General features: G+C 44.4%; 3 long non-coding RNA genes across 4 annotated transcripts in view; 1 reads left to right on the top strand and 2 right to left on the bottom strand.

The window, feature by feature from the left end:
• LOC134965455 (uncharacterized) overlaps nucleotides 1-23901 on the bottom strand; it is an 82350-nt gene that overhangs the window by 37647 nt on the left and 20802 nt on the right. The window lies entirely within an intron of this gene.
• Nucleotides 785-1495, bottom strand: LOC134965454 (uncharacterized). The gene is made up of 3 exons (XR_010188372.1): nucleotides 1419-1495; nucleotides 1218-1323; nucleotides 785-1035 (listed from the first exon to the last, which is right to left on the bottom strand). It is a non-coding gene; the product is annotated as an uncharacterized LOC134965454 (long non-coding RNA).
• LOC134965453 (uncharacterized) lies at nucleotides 18418-21563 on the top strand. Of its 2 annotated transcripts, none has more exons than XR_010188370.1 (5): nucleotides 18418-18456; nucleotides 18538-18600; nucleotides 18692-18761; nucleotides 18861-18930; nucleotides 21439-21563. It is a non-coding gene; the product is annotated as an uncharacterized LOC134965453 (long non-coding RNA). The 2 variants fall into 2 exon arrangements; XR_010188371.1 differs by lacking the exon at nucleotides 21439-21563 and adding an exon at nucleotides 19018-19087.

Raw genomic sequence — 23901 nt, 5'->3', positions numbered from 1 at the left:
GCACTTTTTTGTGATTGCACAAAGTCACTTTAATGAATATGATAGCACACAGTACTGATACATTCCTCCTCTCCCTTTGTGCATTAGTCCACATCTGATGAGTACATCCACACTGCTACAAGGGATAGAGGAAGAATATCCTAGAAGACCTCACTATAAGCAATTAATACTTGGAAATCTGGTACACATATAAGCATTTATCCAGCTATAAAAAAAAAAAAGCACAGAAGGCGCAAAAGTTTTACCATCTATGAACAATAATTACTTGCACTTATACAAATATAAGTCACCTGAAAACTGTTTTGCTGCCACTTTACTTTGGGGTGCAATAAAACAGAAAGACTTTTGTAAGAGAAACTTATAATTTTATGTTTATTGTAATCCTTTTTTATACACTTGGCACTCAATTTGAAATATTGGTGTTCAAAAATTTACATTGAGTAACATCAGGTAGTAGCGCTCTTCTCACTGTGTGTGTGTGTGTGTGTGTGTGTGTGTGTGTGTGTGTGTGTGTGTGTGTATATATATATATATATATATATATATATATATATATATATATATATATATATATCAAGAATTACTCTCCCACTGAGCTATTTCAAATAAAACACTGAAATTAATTAATTATATGGCTGCCTGTATCCTCTAAGTTCCCTGTTAGGAGGAACTAAATGTGTGAAAATATGAAACGAAATAGAGGAGATGGCGCCAAGGGAGTTATATCAACGCCCTACCTAAAAACGGGCCCTTCCAGTACTCTCCGGATAAATTACGTCAGATAACAAATACTAACATAAAAGTTTATTAAAACAACATATAAACCCGACACAAATGTTCATAAGTATACAGAGTTGATACATTTACATTTGTCGCACAATTTGAACAATCAGTTTGTAGTGATGAGGAAAAAGCGTAGATATATCACTACGAATTCCTCCTCCTTATTGTAGATTCGGAGGTAACATCAGATAATAGATAGATAAATAAACCAACGCGTTTCGTCTTGTTCCAAGACTTCATCAGGGGTAAAATCTACAATTGTAGAATAATAAGTCAAAACAAATACATAGCAATAAGCACCTTACACTCATATATAACATGACATATTGGTATAAAAAGAACATGACATAGCAACATGAGGAGGAAAACAGAATAAATAACATGAAGAAAAAGGAAAAAAGAGAACCAAAAAGCACAGGTTGTGAAAAACATACCTCTTCATTTCAGAACATATTGTCAGCACATAAAAGGTCATTCAAAGATGTATGAACAACGTTTCAATATTTCAATGGGACTTGATTGATACAGCGAGGACCATACCTAATTAAAAAACGTTTAATAACTTTTATTAATTAAAGGACACTTTTTGTTCAATTAGCCAGAGATTGGGATTAATCCAATGGGACGGCACATACCTCATATATCATCACCTCGAGTCTGACATTCAGATATTCGAATATGGGGAAGATTCATATGTGTATAGAATCTAACTGGTTCACAAGCATAAGGAACCTAATAAATTGATTAATTGGGTATTAATTATAAGAACACCTATGAGTTCATAAATAGACCCCTATCTTATTTTGACACCCATAATTATAAAAATTCTGGTATCATTAGTCTGATCACTAATGAACAGATCTCATGACTAACCCGTGTGGTTTCTATATATGATACAGAACAAAGCCACAGAATTGGCTATAACAAACACCAATGTTACCACTATACAACGATCCACTACTAAATTATCTGATTATAACCAGCCATTTATACCCCTTTTACACTCGCATGAAAATCCCGGGATATTGCACGTGAACGTGCATCGTCCCGGGATTTTTTGTCAGTGTGAAAGGGTACAGGGACAATTTCCCGGGTCGAGCATCCCGGGATTTCAACCCTGGTCTCGACCAGGGTTGGTCCCGGGACCGTCCCGGGAAGCAGGGTAGTGTGAAAGGGCCCGTCCCGGGATTCACTACCCGGGACTGTTAAAAGGCCTCCGATTGGAGCTTTATGGGCTCAGAAAAGATGATATCTTTCAGAGCCCTGGGGAGCGTCCTTGATGTATGTGAGGAAGGCAGCATGGCGACCTGGACAGATTAGGAGGTTAGAGAGTAGAGATGAGCGCCTGAAATTTTTCGGGTTTTGTGTTTTGGTTTTGGGTTCGGTTCCGCGGCCGTGTTTTGGGTTCGAACGCGTTTTGGCAAAACCTCACCGAATTTTTTTTGTCGGATTCGGGTGTGTTTTGGATTCGGGTGTTTTTTTCAAAAAACACTAAAAAACAGCTTAAATCATAGAATTTGGGGGTCATTTTGATCCCAAAGTATTATTAACCTCAAAAACCATAATTTACACTCATTTTCAGTCTATTCTGAATACCTCACACCTCACAATATTATTTTTAGTCCTAAAATTTGCACCGAGGTCGCTGTGTGAGTAAGATAAGCGACCCTAGTGGCCGACACAAACACCGGGCCCATCTAGGAGTGGCACTGCAGTGTCACGCAGGATGTCCCTTCCAAAAAACCCTCCCCAAACAGCACATGACGCAAAGAAAAAAAGAGGCGCAATGAGGTAGCTGTGTGAGTAAGATTAGCGACCCTAGTGGCCGACACAAACACCGGGCCCATCTAGGAGTGGCACTGCAGTGTCACGCAGGATGTCCCTTCCAAAAAACCCTCCCCAAACAGCACATGACGCAAAGAAAAAAAGAGGCGCAATGAGGTAGCTGTGTGAGTAAGATTAGCGACCCTAGTGGCCGACACAAACACCGGGCCCATCTAGGAGTGGCACTGCAGTGTCACGCAGGGTGTCCCTTCCAAAAAACCCACCCCAATCAGCACATGATGCAAAGAAAAAGAAAAGAAAAAAGAGGTGCAAGATGGAATTATCCTTGGGCCCTCCCACCCACCCTTATGTTGTATAAACAAAACAGGACATGCACACTTTAACCAACCCATCATTTCAGTGACAGGGTCTGCCACACGACTGTGACTGATATGACGGGTTGGTTTGGACCCCCCCCAAAAAAGAAGCAATTAATCTCTCCTTGCACAAACTGGCTCTACAGAGGCAAGATGTCCACCTCATCTTCACCCTCCGATATATCACCGTGTACATCCCCCTCCTCACAGATTATCAATTCGTCCCCACTGGAATCCACCATCTCAGCTCCCTGTGTACTTTGTGGAGGCAATTGCTGCTGGTCAATGTCTCCGCGGAGGAATTGATTATAATTCATTTTAATGAACATCATCTTCTCCACATTTTCTGGATGTAACCTCGTACGCCGATTGCTGACAAGGTGAGCGGCGGCACTAAACACTCTTTCGGAGTACACACTTGTGGGAGGGCAACTTAGGTAGAATAAAGCCAGTTTGTGCAAGGGCCTCCAAATTGCCTCTTTTTCCTGCCAGTATAAGTACGGACTGTGTGACGTGCCTACTTGGATGCGGTCACTCATATAATCCTCCACCATTCTATCAATGTTGAGAGAATCATATGCAGTGACAGTAGACGACATGTCCGTAATCGTTGTCAGGTCCTTCAGTCCGGACCAGATGTCAGCATCAGCAGTCGCTCCAGACTGCCCTGCATCACCGCCAGCGGGTGGGCTCGGAATTCTGAGCCTTTTCCTCGCACCCCCAGTTGCGGGAGAATGTGAAGGAGGAGATGTTGACAGGTCGCGTTCCGCTTGACTTGACAATTTTGTCACCAGCAGGTCTTTCAACCCCAGCAGACCTGTGTCTGCCGGAAAGAGAGATCCAAGGTAGGCTTTAAATCTAGGATCGAGCACGGTGGCCAAAATGTAGTGCTCTGATTTCAACAGATTGACCACCCGTGAATCCTTGTTAAGCGAATTAAGGGCTGCATCCACAAGTCCCACATGCCTAGCGGAATCGCTCCGTGTTAGCTCCTCCTTCAATGCCTCCAGCTTCTTCTGCAAAAGCCTGATGAGGGGAATGACCTGACTCAGGCTGGCAGTGTCTGAACTGACTTCACGTGTGGCAAGTTCAAAGGGCATCAGAACCTTGCACAACGTTGAAATCATTCTCCACTGCACTTGAGACAGGTGCATTCCACCTACTATATCGTGCTCAATTGTATAGGCTTGAATGGCCTTTTGCTGCTCCTCCAACCTCTGAAGCATATAGAGGGTTGAATTCCACCTCGTTACCACTTCTTGCTTCAGATGATGGCAGGGCAGGTTCAGTAGTTTTTGGTGGTGCTCCAGTTTTCAGTACGTGGTGCCTGTACGCCGAAAGTGTCCCGCAATTCTTCTGGCCACCGACAGCATCTCTTGCACGGCCCTGTCGTTTTTTAAAAAATTCTGCACCACCAAATTCAAGGTATGTGCAAAACATGGGACGTGCTGGAATTTGCCCATATTTAATGCACACACAATATTGCTGGCGTTGTCCGATGCCACAAATCCACAGGAGAGTCCAATTGGGGTAAGCCATTCCGCGATGATCTTCCTCAGTTGCCGTAAGAGGTTTTCAGCTGTGTGCGTATTCTGGAAAGCGGTGATACAAAGCGTAGCCTGCCTAGGAAAGAGTTGGCGTTTGCGAGATGCTGCTACTGGTGCCGCCGCTGCTGTTCTTGCGGCGGGAGTCCATACATCTACCCAGTGGGCTGTCACAGTCATATAGTCCTGACCCTGCCCTGCTCCACTTGTCCACATGTCCGTGGTTAAGTGGACATTGGGTACAGCTGCATTTTTTAGGACACTGGTGACTCTTTTTCTGAGGTCTGTGTACATTTTCGGTATCGCCTGCCTAGAGAAATGGAACCTAGATGGTATTTGGTACCGGGGACACAGTACCTCCAACAAGTCTCTAGTTGGCTCTGCAGTAATGATGGATACCGGAACCACGTTTCTCACCACCCAGGATGCCAAGGCCTCAGTTATCCGCTTTGCAGTAGGATGACTGCTGTGATATTTCATCTTCCTCGCAAAGGACTGTTGAACAGTCAATTGCTTACTGGAAGTAGTACAAGTGGGCTTACGACTTCCCCTCTGGGATGACCATCGACTCCCAGCGGCAACAACAGCAGCGCCAGCAGCAGTAGGCGTTACACGCAAGGATGCATCGGAGGAATCCCAGGCAGGAGAGGACTCGTCAGACTTGCCAGTGACATGGCCTGCAGGACTATTGGCATTCCTGGGGAAGGAGGAAATTGACACTGAGGGAGTTGGTGGGGTGGTTTGCGTGAGCTTGGTTACAAGAGGAAGGGATTTACTGGTCAGTGGACTGCTTCCGCTGTCACCCAAAGTTTTTGAACTTGTCACTGACTTATTATGAATGCGCTGCAGGTGACGTATAAGGGAGGATGTTCCGAGGTGGTTAACGTCCTTACCCCTACTTATTACAGCTTGACAAAGGGAACACACGGCTTGACACCTGTTGTCCGCATTTGTGGTGAAATACCTCCACACCGAAGAGCTGATTTTTTTGGTATTTTCACCTGGCATGTCAACGGCCATATTCCTCCCACGGACAACAGGTGTCTCCCCGGGTGCCTGACTTAAACAAACCACCTCACCATCAGAATCCTCCTGGTCAATTTCCTCCCCAGCGCCAGCAACACCCATATCCTCCTCATCCTGGTGTACTTCAACACTGACATCTTCAATCTGACTATCAGGAACTGGACTGCGGGTGCTCCTTCCAGCACTTGCAGGGGGCATGCAAATAGTGGAAGGCGCATGCTCTTCACGTCCAGTGTTGGGAAGGTCAGGCATCGCAAACGACACAATTGGACTCTCCTTGTGGATTTGGGATTTCAAAGAACGCACAGTTCTTTGCGGTGCTTTTGCCAGCTTGAGTCTTTTCAGTTTTCTAGCGAGAGGCTGAGTGCTTCCATCCTCATGTGAAGCTGAACCACTAGCCATGAACATAGGCCAGGGCCTCAGCCGTTCCTTGCCACTCCGTGTGGTAAATGGCATATTGGCAAGTTTACGCTTCTCCTCCGACAATTTTATTTTAGGTTTTGGAGTCCTTTTTTTTCTGATATTTGGTGTTTTGGATTTGACATGCTCTGTACTATGACATTGGGCATCGGCCTTGGCAGACGACGTTGCTGGCATTTCATCGTCTCGGCCATGACTAGTGGCAGCAGCTTCAGCACGAGGTGGAAGTGGATCTTGATCTTTCCCTAATTTTGGAACCTCAACTTTTTTGTTCTCCATATTTTATAGGCAGAACTAAAAGGCACCTCAGGTAAACAATGGAGATGGATGGATTGGATACTAGTATACAATTATGGACGGACTGCCACGGTTAGGTGGTATAAAAAAACCACGGTTAGGTGGTATATATTATAATAATAATACAATTATGGATGGACGGACTGCCTGCCGACTGCCGACACAGAGGTAGCCACAGCCGTGAACTACCGCACTGTACACTGGTTGATAAAGAGATAGTAGTATACTCGTAACAATTAGGATGACACTATGACGGTATAAAGAATGAAAAAACAACCACGGTTAGGTGGTAGGTATATAATAATAAATAATACAATTCTGGTCGGACGGACTGCCTGCCGTGTGCCGACACAGAGGTAGCCACAGCCGTGAACTACCGCACTGTACACTGGTTGATAAAGAGATAGTAGTATACTCGTAACAATTAGGATGACACTATGACGGTATAAAGAATGAAAAAAAAACCACGGTTAGGTGGTAGGTATATAATAATAAATAATACAATTCTGGTCGGACGGACTGCCTGCCGTGTGCCGACACAGAGGTAGCCACAGCCGTGAACTACCGCACTGTACACTGGTTGATAAAGAGATAGTAGTATACTCGTAACAATTAGGATGACACTATGACGGTATAAAGAATGAAAAAAAAACCACGGTTAGGTGGTAGGTATATAATAATAAATAATACAATTCTGGTCGGACGGACTGCCTGCCGTGTGCCGACACAGAGGTAGCCACAGCCGTGAACTACCGCACTGTACACTGGTTGATAAAGAGATAGTAGTATACTCGTAACAATTAGGATGACACTATGACGGTATAAAGAATGAAAAAAAAACCACGGTTAGGTGGTAGGTATATAATAATAAATAATACAATTCTGGTCGGACGGACTGCCTGCCGTGTGCCGACACAGAGGTAGCCACAGCCGTGAACTACCGCACTGTACTGTGTCTGCTGCTAATATAGACTGGTTGATATTTAAAGAGATATTAGTAGTATACAACAATACTATACTGGTGGTCAGGCACTGGTCACCACTCCTGCAGCAAAAGTGTGCACTGTTAATTAATATAATTGTACTCCTGGCTCCTGCTAACAACCTGCAGTGCTCCCCAGTCTCCCCCACAATTAATTATAAGCTTTTAATTTATACATTGATGACTGTGCAGCACACTGGGCTGAGCTGAGTGCACACAGACTGAGTCACACTGTGTGACTGACTGTGCTGTGTATCGTTTTTTTTTTTCAGGCAGAGAACGGATATAGCAGAGAGAAGTGAACGGATATATTATATTAAATAAAAGTTAACTAGCAACTGCACTGGTCACTGACTGTGGTAAACTAACTCTGTCTGCGACTCTGCACAATCTCTCTCTCTCTATCTAATCTATCTCTATTCTAATGGAGAGGACGCCAGACACGTCCTCTCCCTATCAATCTCAATGCACGAGTGAAAATGGCGGCGACGCGCGGCTCCTTATATAGAATCCGAGTCTCGCGATAGAATCCGAGCCTCGCGAGAATCCGACAGCGTCATGATGACGTTCGGGCGCGCTCGGGTTAACCGAGCAAGGCGGGAAGATCAGAGTCGCTCGGACCCGTGAAAAAAAACATGAAGTTCGGGCGGGTTCGGATTCCGAGGAACCGAACCCGCTCATCTCTATTAGAGAGTTGCTGAGCATTAGGGGAGAGGAGGAAATAATGAGGCAGATCACAGGCACAGTTAAAGATGCAGTGATTTATAAAAACATCTCCAAGATGCTGGAAGCCAGGGGGAATCATCCACACACAGCAGCAAGTGTTAAACAAAATGAAAACTCTTAAAAAGCAGTTTCTGAAGGTGCATGACAACAACAGGAACAAGAGCGGTGTTGGCCGTATCGACTGGAAGTACTATGACATCTGTGCCAATATCTTTGGAAACACAGCTATCTGCAGTCCGGTGAGTCTGTCTTCCAGTTCACAGTACACTGCTACAGAAGGCACTCCAGAAGAGACACAGACAAGCAGTGACGTCTGTCCGTCATCCCCGTTGTTAATTGACGACACACCTGAGGACAGCGACACATCCTCCCAGCCGTCCATAAACACATCCAGAAACGACGACAGCATAACTGCAACCATTGAAGACGCCGTGGAAGCTCAGACCAGTGACAGTGGGACTGTACAAAGTGCCGTCACCGTCACCCCAACTTTACAGAAAAACAGTAAGTACATGTTTAGAAAATAACACTCATAGCACAAATCCACAATTGTTAATCATCCGGTTATGTGTGTAGTATGAGTGGCCAGTGTGGCGAGCGCAAATGAGCCCCTTGCAGGATCACTGCGCTCAGCACGCTGCTGGCACGGTGGCACGCTTTGCAATTTCTGCCCCCACCCAGGGGGGCTTTGCATTTTTATAAATAGTTCAATGTTGCAGAGCAGCTAGTGTGTAGGTGGATTAATGCCACAAACACATGTTTGCTAACGCTGCTATTTTTATATACGCTCATTTTGTATTTATTCTCTTCACAGTTTACACCGTACCGCCTAGAAGGAAGAAACTGAACAGAGCGGAGCAAGTGGCTACATTAAAGCACTTTTTATTTATTTTTTACACAGTAATAATATACTGCAGGGACACTGTCGTTTATGGTGTTGTATCTACAAGCCTACCAGTGTGTTTTTTTTTTTATGCCAATCAAAACTTGTTTGCAAATCTATGCATAACATTCCCATTTGTGCGTAACAGTAGACCATGTTTTCAGTGTTTTCTACATTGTTTCTGCATATATACAAAGTTTGTGGCAATGTGGTTTTTTTGGAAAATCATAAATATTGAAACCAAAGATCAAAGGTGGAATACAAAATAAAAAAAACGTAATTCACCAAACATGTTGTGCTGATTCTTTAACACTATTGTACCAGTGCTGCAAGGTTGGACGTAATAGTGTGGCGTATTTGTTCTGCAGCGGAGTTTGAGGCAGTCCCAAACAAAGCACCTTCCACATGTGGGTTTATAACCTCATGGTCCTGCACAGTCCACTCAGGAAGGAATAGCTCATTTTTCAGTTCACAGATGTTGTGCAGTATACAGCACGCAGCTACTACATTAGGCATATTCTTTAGGTCCACATCATTGCGCTTCATCAAACAACGCCATCTTCCTTTTAACCTGCCAAAGGCGTTCTCAACCACCATCCTTGCTGAACTCAGGGTGTGAGTATAGGTTTGTTGCTCTGGGGTTAACTGGACCTGTTGGGTGTAGCCTTTCATAATCCAGGGGCGTAAAGGGTATGCAGCATCCCCGATGATGTGGACAGGGATCTCCACCCCATTCACAATCTTTGCACACTCTTTGGGGTACAGCCAGCCTCCCTGCTTCTCCTCTACAATGTTGTACAGGTCAGAATTGGCAAGAACTCGGGAGTCATGAGATCGGCCTGGCCAGCCAATAAACACATCTAGGAAACTAAAGAACAGTAAAATTGAAAAAAGTTAGAATGTAAAACTCACACATGGAACTCATCCCACCACCCCAAAAATAAACACTTACCAATATTTGTGGTCCACAACAGCCTGTAATATGATGGAGTGCCAGCCCTTCCTATTAAAATAGTCAGCATGGTTGTCACGTGGGGCAATAAATAAGATTTTACTTACCGATAAATCTATTTCGCGTAGTCCGTAGTGGATGCTGGGGACTCCGTCAGGACCATGGGGATTTGCGGCTCCGCAGGAGACAGGGCACAAAAATAAAGCTTTAGGATCAGGTGGTGTGCACTGGCTCCTCCCCCCATGACCCTCCTACAAGCCTCAGTTAGGACACTGTGCCCGGACGAGCGTACACAATAAGGAAGGATTTTGAATCCCGGGTAAGACTCATACCAGCCACACCAATCACACCGTACAACTTGTGATCTGAACCCAGTTAACAGTATGACAACGTAGGAGCCTCTGAACAGACGGCTCACAACAATAACAACCCGATTTCTTTGTAACAATAACTATGTACAAGTATTGCAGACAATCCGCACTTGGGATTGGCGCCCAGCATCCACTACGGACTACGAGAAATAGATTTATCGGTAAGTAAAATCTTATTTTCTCTAACGTCCTAGTGGATGCTGGGGACTCCGTCAGGACCATGGGGATTATACCAAAGCTCCCAAACGGGCGGGAGAGTGCGGATGACTCTGCAGCACCGAATGAGAGAACTCCAGGTCCTCTTTAGCCAGGGTATCAAATTTGTAGAATTTTACAAACGTGTTCTCCCCCGACCACGTAGCTGCTCGGCAGAGTTGTAATGCCGAGACCCCTCGGGCAGCCGCCCAGGATGAGCCCACCTTCCTTGTGGAATGGGCCTTGACAGATTTAGGCTGTGGCAGGCCTGCCACAGAATGTGCAAGTTGAATTGTGCTACAAATCCAACGAGCAATCGTCTGCTTAGAAGCAGGAGCACCCAGCTTGTTGGGTGCATACAGTATAAACAGCGAGTCAGATTTTCTGACTCCAGCCGTCCTTGAAATATATATTTTCAATGCCCTGACAACGTCCAGCAACTTGGAATCCTCCAAATCGCTAGTAGCCGCAGGCACCACAATAGGCTGGTTCAGGTGAAACGCTGACACCACCTTAGGCAGAAAATGAGGACGCGTCCGCAGTTCTGCCATGTCCGAATGGAAAATCAGATATGGGCTTTTATACGATAAAGCCGCCAATTCTGACACTCTCCTGGCTGAAGCCAGGGCCAGTAGCATGGTTACTTTCCATGTAAGATATTTCAAATCCGCCGATTTGAGTGGCTCAAACCAATGGGATTTGAGAAAATCCAAAACTACATTAAGGTCCCACGGAGCCACTGGGGGCACAACCGGGGGCTGTATATGTAGTACTCCTTTTACAAAAGTCTGGACTTCAGGAACTGAAGCCAATTCTTTCTGGAAGAAAATAGACAGGGCCGAAATTTGAACCTTAATGGACCCCAACTTGAGGCCCATAGACAATCCTGTTTGCAGGAAATGTAGGAATCGACCCAATTGAAATTCCTCCGTGGGGGCCTTCCTGGCCTCACACCACACAACATATTTTCTCCAAATGCGGTGATAATGTTGTGCAGTCACCTCCTTCCTGGCTTCCTGACCTCTTCCGGAATGCCTTTTTCCCTTAGAATTCGGCGTTCAACCGCCATGCCGTCAAACGCAGCCGCGGTAAGTCTTGGAATAGACACGGTCCCTGCTGAAGCAGGTCCCGTCTTAGAGGTAGAGGCCACGGATCTTCCGTGAGCATCTCCTGAAGTTCCGGGTACCAAGTTCTTCTTGGCCAATCCGGAGCCACGAGTATCGTTCTTACTCCCCTTTGCCGTATAATTCTCAGTACTTTTGGTATGAGAGGCAGAGGAGGAAACACATACACTGACTGGAACACCCACGGCGTTACCAGAGTGTCCACAGCTATTGCCTGAGGGTCTCTTGACCTGGCGCAATACCTGTCCAGTTTTTTGTTGAGGCGAGACGCCATCATGTCCACCTTTGGTTTTTCCCAACGGTTCACAATCATGTGGAAGACTTCTGGATGAAGTCCCCACTCTCCCGGGTGTAGATCGTGTCTGCTGAGGAAGTCTGCTTCCCAGTTGTCCACTCCCGGAATGAACACTGCTGACAGTGCTATCACATGATCTTCCGCCCAGCGAAGAATCCTTGCAGCTTCTGCCATTGCTCTCCTGCTTCTTGTGCCGCCCTGTCTGTTTACGTGGGCGACTGCCGTGATGTTGTCCGACTGGATCAACACCGGCTGACCCTGAAGCAGGGGTTTTGCCAGGCTTAGAGCATTGTAAATCGCTCTTAGCTCCAGTATATTTATGTGAAGAGACATCTCCAGGTTTGACCATACTCCCTGGAAGTTTCTTCCCTGTGTGACCGCTCCCCAGCCTCTCAGACTGGCATCCGTGGTCACCAGGACCCAGTCCTGTATGCCGAATCTGCGGCCCTCTAACAGATGAGCACTCTGCAACCACCACAGAAGAGACACCCTTGTCCGTGGCGACAAGGTTATCCGCTGATGCATCTGCAGATGCGATCCGGACCATTTGTCCAGCAGATCCCACTGAAAAGTTTGTGCGTGGAATCTGCCGCATGGAATCGCTTCGTAAGAAGCCACCATCTTTCCCAGGACTCTTGTGCATTGATGCACAGACACTTTCCCTGGTTTTAGGAGGTTCCTGACAAGTTCGGATAACTCCTTGGCTTTCTCCTCTGGAAGAAACACCTTTTTCTGAACCGTGTCCAGAATCATTCCCAGGAACAGCAGACGTGTCGTCGGGGTCAATTGAGATTTTGGAAAATTCAGAATCCACCCGTGCTGTTGCAGCACTATTTGGGTTAGTGCTACTACGTCCCCCAGCTGTTCCCTGGACCTTGCCCTTATCAGGAGATCGTCCAAGTAAGGGATAATTAATACGCCTTTTCTTCGTAGAAGAAACATCATTTCGGCCATTACCTTGGTAAAGACCCGAGGTGCCGTGGACAATCCAAACGGCAGCGTCTGAAACTGATAATGACAGTTTTGCACCACGAACCTGAGGTACCCTTGATGTGAAGGGCAAATTGGGACATGCAGGTAAGCATCCTTGATGTCCAGGGACACCATAAAGTCCCCTTCTTCCAGATTCGCTATCACTGCTCTGAGGGACTCCATCTTGAACTTGAATTTTTGTATGTACAGGTTCAAAGATTTCAGATTTAGAATAGGTCTTACCGAGCCGTCCGGCTTCGGTACCACAAATAGTGTGGAATAATACCCCTTTCCCTGTTGTAGGAGGGGTACCTTGACTATCACCTGCTGAGAATACAGCTTGTGAATGGCTTCCAATACCGTCGCCCTGTCTGAGGGAGACGTTGGCAGAGCAGACTTTAGGAACCGGCGAGGGGGAGACTTCTCGAATTCCAACCTGTAACCCTGAGATATTATCTGCAGGATCCAGGGGTCCACCTGTGAGTGAGCCCACTGTGCGCTGAAATTCTTGAGTCGACCCCCCACCGCCCCTGAGTCCGCTTGTAAAGCCCCAACGTCATGCTGAGGGCTTTGCAGAAGCCGGGGGGGGCTTCTGCTCCTGGGAAGAAGCTGCTTGGTGCACTCTTACCCTTTCCTTTGCCTCGGGGCAAATATGACTGTCCTTTCGCCCGCTTGTTCCTATAGGAACGAAAGGACTGCGGCTGAAAAGACGGTGTCTTTTTCTGTTGGGAGGGGACCTGAGGTAAAAAGGTGGATTTCCCGGCTGTTGCCGTGGCCACCAAATCCGATAGACCGACCCCAAATAATTCCTCCCCCTTATACGGCAATACTTCCATATGCCGTTTGGAATCCGCATCACCTGACCATTGTCGCGTCCATAAACTTCTTCTGGCAGATATGGACATCGCACTTACTCTCGATGCCAGAGTGCAAATATCCCTCTGTGCATCTCGCATATATAGAAATGCATCCTTTAAATGCTCTATAGTCCGTCAAATACTGTCCCTATCCAGGGTATCAATATTTTCAGTCAGGGAATCCGACCAAACCATCCCAGCACTGCACATCCATGCAGAGGCGATGGCTGGTCGCAGTATAACACCAGTATGAGTGTATATACTTTTCAGGGTAGTTTCCAGCCTCCTATCTGCTGGATCCTTGAGGGCGGCCGTTTCAGGAGACGGTAACGCCACTTGTTTTGATAAGCGTGTGAGCGCCTTATCCACCCTAGGGGGTGTTTCCCAGCGCGCCCTAACCTCTGGCGGGAAAGGATATAATGCCAATAACTTCTTTGAAATTAGCAGTTTTCTATCGGGGTTAACCCACGCTTCATCACACACTTCATTCAATTCGTCTGATTCAGGAAAAACTACAGGTAGTTTTTTCAGACCCCACATAATACCCCTTTTTGTGGTACATGCAGTATCAGAGATATGTAAAGCCTCCTTCATTGCCGTGATCATATAACGTGTGGCCCTACTGGAAAATACGTTTGTTTCTTCACCGTCGACACTAGATTCGGTGTCCGTGTCTGGGTCTGTGTCGACCGACTGAGGTAAAGGGCGTTTTACAGCCCCTGACGGTGTCTGAGACGCCTGTACAGGTACTAACTGGTTTTCCGGCCGTCTCATGTCGTCAACTGATTTTTGTAATGTGCTGACATTATCACGTAATTCCATAAATAAAGCCATCCATTCCGGTGTCGACTCCCTAGGGGGTGACATCACCATTACCGGCAATTGCTCCGCCTCCACACCAACATCGTCCTCATACATGTCGACACACACGTACCGACACACAGCAGACACACAGGGAATGCTCTTATCGAAGACAGGACCCCACTAGCCCTTTGGGGAGACAGAGGGAGAGTTTGCCAGCACACACCCAAGCGCTATAAATATATAGGAACAACCCTATAGAAGTGTTGTCTCCCTTATAGCAGCTTAATATATATCAAAAACGCCAAAAAAAGTGCCCCCCCCTCTCTTTTTTACCCTGTTTCTGTAGTGCAGTGCAGGGGAGAGTCCTGGGAGCCTTCCTCGCAGCGGAGCTGAGCAGGAAAATGGCGCTGTGTGCTGAGGAGATAGGCCCCGCCCCCTATTTCGGCGGGCTCTTCTCCGGAGTTTGTGAGACCTGGCAGGGGTTAAATACATCCATATAGCCCCAAGGGCTATATGTGATGTATTTTTTAGCCAGAACAAGGTATTCTCATTGCTGCCCAGGGCGCCCCCTGCAGCGCCCTGCACCCTCCGTGACCGCTGGTGTGAAGTGTGTGACAACAATGGCGCACAGCTGCAGTGCTGTGCGCTGCCTCATGAAGACTGAAAAGTCTTCTGCCGCCGGTTTCTGGACCTCTTCGCTTTTCGGCATCTGTAAGGGGGTCGGCGGCGCGGCTCCGGGACCGGACTCCATGGCTGGGCCTGTGTTCGATCCCTCTGGAGCTAATGGTGTCCAGTAGCCTAAGAAGCCAATCCATCCTGCACGCAGGTGAGTTCACTTCTTCTCCCCTAAGTCCCTCGTTGCAGTGAGCCTGTTGCCAGCAGGACTCACTGAAAATAAAAAACCTAAAAACTTTTTCTAAGCAGCTCTTTAGGAGAGCCACCTAGATTGCACCCTGCTCGGACGGGCACAAAAACCTAACTGAGGCTTGGAGGAGGGTCATGGGGGGAGGAGCCAGTGCACACCACCTGATCCTAAAGCTTTATTTTTGTGCCCTGTCTCCTGCGGAGCCGCAAATCCCCATGGTCCTGACGGAGTCCCCAGCATCCACTAGGACGTTAGAGAAATGGGGATGTGTGTCCCATCAATCGCTCCTCCACACTGCGGATAGCCTCGCTTCACAAATCCTTTGATGGTATCCTGTAAGCGCTGTCCTTGTGGTAGAGATATGAAGCGCTTGTATAAGGTAGATACAATTGCTTTAGTCACCTGGTGGACTATGACACAGCAGGTGGAGATCGCAACACCGAACAAGCATGAGACTGAGCAGTACTCTCCTGGGGTAGCATACCACCACAATGCAATAGCTAATCTCCTGCGTGCCTCGATGGGTCTCCTAAGCCTGGTGGTCTGCATGTCAAGTGCTGGGGTAAGTAATTCCAGGATGTAGTTAAAGGTTGCACGAGACACACGGAAGTTAGCCATCCACTCCTCATCCTGGTAAGCTTCCACGGTCCTCAAAGGCTTCTCCGTGCCGGCGATCTCTGGACCAAAATGAGCAGTTAGGGCCCGTACTCACGCTCAGGATGGTACTCATCCTGGATGATATGAGGGCTCTCCTCCTGCGCAAATATTGGCGGCGACTAGCAGCCCAATCCAGCATAAATTGCGCCCTCCTCCTCCTCATAAAATATATGTGCAGTATACTGCACAGTGTGACAAGCTGCATCATGCTGTCAGTGGCTGTATGAAACATCTGCAAAGCAGAAAGAATCATGAGCTCAGGCATACACACTGGTACTCCGTCGGCCATGACTGCAGCAATGGTGTGAGCAGGCACCACCCCTCCCTTTGTTGACTAGTGTGACCTCATCTATGTGAGCCAGAAAAGGCCATTTCTAATGATATGCATATGCATTTGCAGGGATATCCCGGGATCAGTGTAAATGGGGCTGTCCCGGGTCCATCCCAGGTCTTAGTGCAGTGTGAAAGGGGTCAGTCCCGGGAAGGCATCCTGGGACGCATCCCGGGAGTGACCCGGGAGTGCGAGTGTAAAAGGGGTATTATTCATATTGGGAAAACCCAGGACTAATTGTATTAACCATCAGTATAGTGAACCCACATGATATGTTTATTAGGGAAACCCATCCTTTATGGACGGTATCACTTATCTATGATCGAATAATTCAAACAAATTACTCAAAGTGCTACCCACAGGGGGTGTAGTTCATTAGTGCCAATCATTAAAGAAATCTCTATAATATAGCACATACTTCGTCGGTCAGCAGCTTGAACCTGACACTCAGAGACTCAGGAGTGAAGGCAATTCAAATGGGTATAATGTCTAACCAATTTAGAACACGTGGTAGACCTGGTAAATTAATTGGGTTGATATCAATTAGACCATCCATTAAAGTACCAGTATGGTACAAAGAGTTCCCACCCCATGGAGAAACAAATACTCCTTTCACTTAGTAAGGGGAAGATCTATTAACTATAAAAATTATATAAGTGAGTGTATAACTCATACAACTTAGTTTCATATTCATGAATAAATCTGTCATATTTATATAGTGAATATATATAATTAGTGCATATCATATACTCTTTAAAAAATTACATTTATAAATGATTAGTGTCAATAAAATACATATAGTTGGTACAAAGTGTATACTAATAAATGGGATCACTTTCAAAGTTAATAATATACTATTGTAAAAACAAAAACAAAACCTTACCCTCCAGTAGTGCAGTGCTGACAGCCAAGTCTCTGTATAATGAGGCATTGGACCTGATAACCACCCTTTATAAAGGGAAAAGTGATTACATCACTTCCCTTGCAAAGTGATTGGTGCTCTATATATATGTGCTCCATTTACTATATTAGAATGGATATTACTTAACCAAAAGTGCATAGATTTATAATTTTCAAATAATCAAACTAAGTGTATTAACGGTATTATTATGAGAATAACTCCTTAGGAGGAAATACCTAATTGATTTATATTACCCATAATGCTTTTCACTGTCTCTCTGGTTACTATTTAGGGAAACCAAACCTGGCTAAATGCCAGGAATGATGTTGGACACACCCCATCTCATTTAACTCAGTTTCATGTCCTACATATTAGACTGAATCCCTGTGGGTAATTCCCCTTGATCGTATTGCATGACGCTGGAGCGATAATAAATAAATAAATGAAAATATATATATATATATAACAAATAAATAAAAATAAAAATGGAAATAAAAATAAACAAAAAATAAATAAAGAAAAAATAAATAATAATAAAAATAAATAAAATAAAATAAATAAATAAATAAATAATAATAATAATAAAAAATAAAATAAAAAAAATAATAAAAAAAAATAAAAAAAATAAAAAATATAATAATAAAAAAATATATATATTATTATTATTATTATTATTATTATTTTTTGGGGGGGAGATTCCATTAATGCCCTATATATGTAAAATATGTGTTTGGGGCGTTCTCTATATACAGTCTGTCAGAGAAGGCACTCTGACCACAGCACAGCACTAAAATACTTTGCAGAAGAGTGGCAATCGAGCAGGCTGAAAGCCTAGCACAAATAACACCTTCTTACTTCAACATTTGATCCACCATCAGGAAGGATACGTAGCATTGCCATGTATCCTTCCTGAAGACGGATTAAACTCCGAAACGTTGAAGTACAGTAAGTACATGTGACTTGGTGTCAAGTCTGGAAACCCCCCCCCCTTTCCCCTACAGATCCTGCATATGCCCCTGCATATTTATTGTAATTTTGTTACTTTGGAAACTTAATGCAGATGACTCAGTTCCATACTTCAGTGCTACATCACCTCCTCTTTATATCCTCTTTATTAAGCACATCTTAATCATTACTAACATCAATTTAACTATTATATTAATCTATTACTAGTTTAGCATTCAATTATTCTACTATTTCCTATTAACCTATCAATGAGATAAAGTAAATGAGGTAATACCTATATGGGTATAAATAAGCCAGACCTACACTCTCCAGTTCACTTGACTTTCAGGAGAGGAGGCAGCCACACATATCCAGAATCTTTATTGTAAGTAGTAACCTCTGGCTCTTAGTCTAATTGGTCTTTTTCTCTTAATTGAAGTAATAAGAATTTTAATTTTAATTGTAGTTGGGTACTATCTATCCCTCCGGATATCCTGTTTGATGTCACTGATTTGGCCTCGTTTTTAAAGTAAGTTTGTATCTATTAATTGACATAATCCAAACTATAGTGATTTAAATTTATGATTTGAACCCTAGTAAGTGCCATTTAATTTATATAGATATCCTATGGTACTTTATTAGCCCTGGAGGATACTTTCTATCCGGTCATATCCATTGCTAGAATTGAATGTGAGTATGATACATATGAATATAGGTAAATTTAAATATAAAATTGAAAAAAGGATTGGGAATTAAATCAATAAACTAAGTGTTATTTAATTTATATAGATATCTCATGGTATTTTATTAGCCCTGGAGGATACTTCCTAACCGTTCATATCCATTGCTAGAATTGAATGTGAGTATGATAGATATGAATATAGGTAAAATCCAAAAAATTGTAAAAAGAATTGGGAATTAAATCTATTTCTCTATATACATCTAGAAACTTCTGTTATATGTAACGAATAATGAATATCTGATCTTCAATAAGAAGATTTAATTACATTCATGTAAGTGACAAATTAATTATCCAAACACTATGCTAAGATTTAAATTAGTTTTTAAAATCAAATAAGTATTACCTATTTTTCTTCATTAGAAATGTCCAGCACACAATGGGGTAAATTTACTAAGAATCGTATTTTCCCGTTTGAGGTCAAAGTTCAATCACGAATGACATCGAAAGTGTAAATATGCAACTTTTTGAATTGATTACGACTAATTTACTAAGCTGCCGTATTCTGCATTTTCGGTTTTTCCGATGTCGATGTCATTAGTTTTTTTAGGCAGTGTTTTACGTGAGTGACTTGTAAAACACTGCCGACTTTAATACAATGAATCTCGGCCGGATCTGAGAGATCCGTGCTGGGCTTCATTGTGCACCTTGTAAAAAAAAAAAATGTTTAAACTTAAAAAAAAAATTGCGTGGGGTCCCCCCTCCTAAGCCAAACCAGCCTCGGGCTCTTTGAGCCGGTCCTGGTTGCAAAAATATGGGAAAAAAATGGACAGGGGTTTCCCCATATTTTAACAACCAGCACCGGGCTCTGCGCCTGGTCCTGGTTCCAAAAATACGGGGGACAAAAAGCGTAGGGGTCCCCCGTATTTTTGAAACCAGCACCGGGCTCCACTAGCTGGACAGATAATGCCACAGCCGGGGGTCACTTTTATACAGCGCCCTGCGGCCGTGGCATTAAATACCCAACTAGTCACCCCTGGCCGGGGTACCCTGGAGGAGTGGGAACCTCTTAAATCAAGGGGTCCCCCCCCTCCAGCCACCCAAGGGCCAGGGGTGAAGCCCGAGGCTGTCCCCCCCATCCAATGGGCTGCGGATGGGGGGCTGATAGCCTTTGTTGTAAGTTATGAATATTGTTTTTAGTAGCAGTACTACAAGTCCCAGCAAGCCTCCCCCGCAAGCTGGTATTTGGAGAACCACAAGTACCAGCATGCGGCGGAAAACCGGGCCCGCTGGTACCTGTAGTACTACTACTAAAAAAATACCCCAATAAAGACATAACACACACACCTTGAAAGTATAACTTTAATGCAAACATACACACCACCATATACACATACTTACCTTATGTTCACTTCTCCATGTGGTCAGCGGTGAGGTTACTTTCGGTCACCCGCTGACCACAAAGTCAGGGGGAGGCTTGCTGGGACTTGTAGTACTGCTACTAAAAACAATATTCATAACTTACAACAAAGGCTATCAGCCCCCCATCCGCAGCCCATTGGATGGGGGGGACAGCCTCGGACTTCACCCCTGGCCCTTGGCTGGCTGGAGGGGGGGGACCCCTTGATTTAAGGGGTTCCCACTCCTCCAGGGTACCCCGGCCAGGGGTGACTAGTTGGGTATTTAATGCCACGGCCGCAGGGCGCTGTATAAAAGTGACCCCCGGCTGTGGCATTATCTGTCCAGCTAGTGGAGCCCGGTGCTGGTTTCAAAAATACGGGGGACCCCTACGCTTTTTGTCCCCCGTATTTTTGGAACCAGGACCAGGCGCAGAGCCCGGTGCTGGTTGTTAAAATATGGGGGAACCCCTGTCCATTTTTTTCCCATATTTTTGCAACCAGGGCCGGCTCAAAGAGCCCGAGGCTGGTTTGGTTTAGGAGGGGGGACCCCACGCATTTTTTAAAAAAAAATTAAAACATTTCCCACCCCTTCCCACTGAAAAACATGCACGGATATCATGGATCCGTGCATGCCTATACAAACACGGGATAAAAAAACAGGTCTGTTTTTTTTTAGCACTTTTTCACGATTTGTATTTTATCACGGCAGTGTTTGGCTATTGTCGGCAGTGTTTGTGTTTTGCACTTTTTAGTAAATGACCGATTTCTACCAAATTGCAGGCGTATTTGACCGATGGTGTATTGATTCGTGATTTTTTCCTAGGACTTCCAAAATATTACGAATGCCCTCATCACTGCCGTGATTTTTGCTTAGTAAATTACCGAGATGACACTTTGAAGAAAAAACGGCATCTCGGTCAAAATCGGGACCTTAGTAAATATACCCCTATATCCTTATTTGCAGTGAAATCATTCTCGTGGGGAATCCCTTAAAGTATCCTCACAGTAAGTAGTCATTCTACTAACCAGAATTGGTTAGCACTAAATTAATAGCTAGATAATAGAGAATATCATTCTTCTCTCAATATTTCCTTCCTTCAGTGTTTCATGAAATATTAGAGAATATATTTCCTCTTTTCAATATTAGATAATGTAGTAGTCTCTGTTCTTGGATAAAATAATTGTATTTGTCTTATAAGAAATGTTAAAGAGAAATGTGATACCAACTGATGTTCCTTTTTGCTCTTTTGTTCTCTCTCTCTCTTTTTCCCTCCATCTACATCACCAGCTATGACCTGTACCCCTGATGAAGTTCATAGCGGACGAAACGCTTTGGGTTTTGTGTAAAAAAATCTTTGTAGAAAGTACCTTGTTTATTGTACAAACGAATATTGTACTTATGAAACATTATATTACTGTGTTAGAATTTTAATCTATTGTTTTATTAAAACTATTGTCCTTCGGGTCACGCTGGTTTGATTTTCATTTTGAAATAATAGTACTGTTGTGCGCCCTCTGCATATTGTACCTATAACTTATGTTTATCTCCCACTAGCAGGGAGTTTTTTCAAGAGGTGCTGCCTGATTTCAATACAGCGCGAGATAAAGGTATTGTTGTTCTATATATATATATATATATATATATATATATATATATATATGTGCATATAGGGTCGCACTCACACAGAAACTGCCAAACATCAACTGGGGTGACTCCCAAGAAGTCCAGGGTTTGAGTCCAGATTAGAGATGAGCGGGTTCGGTTTCTCTGAATTCGAACCCGCCAGAACTTCATGGTTTTTTTCACGGGTCCGAGCAGACTCTGATCTTCCCGCCTTGCTCGGTTAACCCGAGCGCGCCCGAACGTCATCATGACGCTGTCGGATTCTCGCGAGGCTCGGATTCTATCGCGAGACTCGGATTCTATATAAGGAGCCGCGCGTCGCCGCCATTTTCACACGTGCATTGAGATTGATAGGGAGAGGACGTGGCTGGCGTCCTCTCCATTTAGATTATAAGAGACTGAGAGAGATTTACTGGAGCTGACTAGGAGGAGTACTGTTACTGTAGAAGTGTAGAGACTGAGTGGAGAGAGTTTACTAGTGAGGACAGTGCAGTTTACTTTATAATCCGTTCTCTGCCTGAAAAAAGCGATACACAGCACACAGTGACTCAGTCACATACCATATCTGTGTGCACTGCTCAGGCTCAGGCCAGTGTGCTGCATCATCTATTATCTATATATAATATTATATATATCTGTCTGACTGCTCAGCTCACACAGCTTATAATTGTGGGGGAGACTGGGGAGCACTACTGCAGTGCCAGTTATAGGTTATAGCAGGAGCCAGGAGTACATAATATATTATATAGTGAGTGACCACCAGACACACAGTGCAGTTTATTTAATATATCCGTTCTCTGCCTGAAAAAAGCGATACACACAGTGACTCAGTCAGTCACATACCATATCTGTGTGCACTGCTCAGGCTCAGGCCAGTGTGCTGCATCATCTATTATCTATATATAATATTATATATATCTGTCTGACTGCTCAGCTCACACAGCTTATAATTGTGGGGGAGACTGGGGAGCACTACTGCAGTGCCAGTTATAGGTTATAGCAGGAGCCAGGAGTACATAATATATTATATAGTGAGTGACCACCAGACACACAGTGCAGTTTATTTAATATATCCGTTCTCTGCCTGAAAAAAGCGATACACACAGTGACTCAGTCAGTCACATACCATATCTGTGTGCACTGCTCAGGCTCAGGCCAGTGTGCTGCATCATCTATTATCTATATATAATATTATATATATCTGTCTGACTGCTCAGCTCACACAGCTTATAATTGTGGGGGAGACTGGGGAGCACTACTGCAGTGCCAGTTATAGGTTATAGCAGGAGCCAGGAGTACATAATATATTATATAGTGAGTGACCACCAGACACACAGTGCAGTTTATTTAATATATCCGTTCTCTGCCTGAAAAAAGCGATACACACAGTGACTCAGTCAGTCACATACCATATCTGTGTGCACTGCTCAGGCTCAGGCCAGTGTGCTGCATCATCTATATATATTATATATCTGTCTGACTGCTCAGCTCACACAGCTTATAATTGTGGGGGAGACTGGGGAGCACTACTGCAGTGCCAGTTATAGGTTATAGCAGGAGCCAGGAGTACATATTATATTAAAATTAAACAGTGCACACTTTTGCTGCAGGAGTGCCACTGCCAGTGTGACTGACCAGTGACCTGACCACACTGACCACCAGTATAGTTAGTAGTATACTTATATTGTGATTGCCTGAAAAAGTTAAACACTCGTCGTGTGACTTCACTTGTGTGTTTTTTTTTTTTTTATTCTATAAAAATAAAACTCATTCTGCTGACAGACAGTGTCCAGCAGGTCCGTCATTATATAATATATAATATATACCTGTCCGGCTGCAGTAGTGATATATATATATTTTTTATATCATTTATCATCCAGTCTCAGCAGACACAGTACGGTAGTTCACGGATGTGGCTACCTCTGTGTCTCTGCACTCGGCAGGCAGTCCGTCCATAATTGTAATACCACCTAACTGTGGATTTTTTTCATTCTTCTTTATACATACATAGTTACATAGACATCTTCTCTTTATCAACCAGTCTATATTAGCTGCAGACACAGTACAGTACGGTAGTTCACGGCTGTGGCTACCTCTGTGTCTGCACTCGGCAGGCAGTCCGTCCAT

This window comes from Pseudophryne corroboree, chromosome 10 (genome assembly GCF_028390025.1).
Source record: "Pseudophryne corroboree isolate aPseCor3 chromosome 10, aPseCor3.hap2, whole genome shotgun sequence".
Classification (NCBI taxonomy): Eukaryota; Metazoa; Chordata; class Amphibia; order Anura; family Myobatrachidae; genus Pseudophryne; species Pseudophryne corroboree.
Note: the sequence above shows the minus strand (reverse complement) of the source record. Positions and strands in the feature narration are given on the sequence as shown.